The following is a 2,482-nucleotide window of genomic DNA, read 5'->3' on the forward strand; positions in this document are numbered from 1 at the left end:
CCCCGCTGCCGGGGGCTCGGCCCTTCGGCCCTCGGGGAGAGCAGAGGCAGCGACCCTTCCCTGAGCTCTGCGGGATTTCTCAGTGCAAACCTGCCCGTGCGCCTGCACAGCCGCGGTGCCTCCCCTGCGCCCGCACCGCCGGCACCTGCCCGCTGCAAACTCTTCAGGGCTCTGGGTGGGAGCGCGAATGCGCTGCAGCGAACGCAGCGGGAATGTTCCTCTGGGATCCTTAAATTCTTTAGAGTTGTGGGTAAGTCAGGCTGGGGTGATTTTAGGTTTACATTGACCAATATTAGATTTTTTTCTCTGTGTGTGCTTTATCCGTTGAGTAGCAGAGTGAGCTTTGCCAAAGAACTCTGTCGTGCTTTTGCTTTTATTTTAAACCTGCTTCTGCTGATGCTTTTGCCGGGGGTTCCTTAAGTGACCTTCAGACTCTCATGTGCCACAAAATGTTAAATGGCAATATATAACCATGAAACTGCTTGTGGCAGTACCAGCAGTTCACATCTGGGAATACGTGACCACATGCTGGTAAATTGAATTATTTTTGTAAATTGTTTCTTTTCATTATTGGGGGATTAAAAATTTCATCCATAAGAAAATACCTGAGTTATTTTAAAGCTAAAATGATCCAGTGGCATTTCCATGAGTTGTAGAAGCAGCTGATCGTAGCCCTCAGCAGGGCTCAGAGCTCTGCATGGGAGCAGCCGATAGTGAGAGGAAAATGTTTAGAATTTGCCTTATTTACCACAGATTTTAAAATTCCTGCACGTTTTTTGTGAAGCGTGACAAGGATTTCTTAGTTGTGCTGCTGAGCTTTAGCTCCTCATTGGAGTTGGGGTTACGAAGACTGTGGCTGAAAGAGTTGTGGAATCATCTTGTCTGTATCTGTTAAATATTTTAAAATACTGGGATTTAAATATTTTAAATTACTGAAAGTTTAATGAGCTGTCAGGGCCTGGTTTTCACTGAAAAATACTTGGCAGAGGTGTTATTTCAGTGAAGGAATTTCAAGCAAAACACAATTCCAGGGTTTTTCACCACAGCACATGAAATGTTCCAACCTGATGCTGAAATAGGGGATCTGAGGCAAAAGAAAGGAATAATGGCCAATCCTGCCCTTCTTTTCCTGAAGCCAAAAGTTGATCCATTCTGGCAGATCAAATGGAACTCTGGGATTTTTGGGAAATGCCCATAAGCCCGTGACTTCAGTTCTGTCCCACAAAGTCTTCTGAAGAAGAAAAATCCTTTTTTTTTTCCTCTTTTGACCAATTTTTGGGGAGCAATGGAAAAGCAGGATTCCCTTCCCTTTAATGGGAATCTCTGGCACAACTGAGGCAAGCAAGGTGGGTCAGGGTTGATCCCAGCATGTGTCCCTGGCAGAACGGAGTGAGGAAAAGGGCAGGGGGGGTCTGTGGGCGCTGAGGCTCATTAGGGTTAAAGGAATTGGGGTGTGGAAATAGAGTTTGTTTGGGTTTAAATCCTGAATATGTGGAAATTCACAGAATTTGGGCATGAATGCAAGTAAATGAATCTCCAAAGAAAAGTTGCAGAGGACGGGGGTAAGATTTTTTTTGTTTGTTTGTTTTCTTTTTTTTTTTTTTTCCTCTTTTCTTTTCTCTTCTCTTCTCCTTTTCCCCTTTAGGTCTTGGAGGGGGCTTGTTGATCTCATCAGGCCTCTTGTCTGGCCATGGCCAGTTTGTTCCTCTGATGAAGTTTCCTGACCTGCAGATTTTCTGAGCTTTGACAGGGAAGCCACAGAATCACTGAATCACAGAATCACAGAACCACTGAGGCTGGAAAAAACCTCTGAGATCATCCAGTCCAACCTGTGACGGACCCCTGCCCTGGCCATGGCCATGACCACGGACCCCAGACCATGGCACCGTGTGCCACATCCAGTCTTTCCTCAAACTCCTCCAGGGACAATGATCCCACCACCTGCCTGGGCAGCCCATTCCAATATCAAATCACCCTTTCTATGAAAAAACTCTTCCTAATGTCCGACCTAAACATCCCCTGATACAGCTTAAGACCATGTCCTCTCGTCCTATTGCTTTTTTCCTGGGAGTAGAGCCTGACCCTCTCCTAGCTCCACCTTCCTGTCAGGGAGTGGGGGAGAGTGAGAAGGTCCCCCTAAGTCTCCTTTTCTCCAGGCTGAGCCCCCTCAACTCTCAGCTGGCACTGGTCTGCCACCTTCTCAACCCATTCTGGCAGCAGTGTGGCACCTCCTCAGCCCAGGCTGGCACAGGACTGGCACTGCACTGGCATCTCCACAACCCAGCTTGGCACCTCCTCAGCCCAGGCTGGCACAGGACTGGCACTGCACTGGCATCTCCACAACCCAGCTTGGCACCTCCTCAGCCCAGGCTGGCACCCTGAGGAGCGGGGCTGGGCTTAAAGAGGTGCTGTGGGTGCCCCTGCCCAGCCCCGAGCTCCCTCCAGCCACGCTCAGCTCAGGACCCCGCGGCCCCTTTGGGGG

At 49.0% G+C, this 2,482-nt stretch overlaps 1 long non-coding RNA gene across 1 annotated transcript; it reads left to right on the forward strand.

The window, feature by feature from the left end:
* Positions 1-17: 17 nt before the first annotated feature.
* LOC108446650 lies at positions 18-2,040 on the forward strand. The gene is made up of 2 exons (XR_001861910.1): positions 18-250; positions 1,646-2,040. It is a non-coding gene; the product is annotated as an uncharacterized LOC108446650 (long non-coding RNA).
* Positions 2,041-2,482: the final 442 nt, after the last annotated feature.

Source organism: Corvus brachyrhynchos, unplaced genomic scaffold (genome assembly GCF_000691975.1).
Source record: "Corvus brachyrhynchos isolate BGI_N302 unplaced genomic scaffold, ASM69197v1 scaffold275, whole genome shotgun sequence".
Lineage (NCBI taxonomy): Eukaryota > Metazoa > Chordata > Aves > Passeriformes > Corvidae > Corvus > Corvus brachyrhynchos.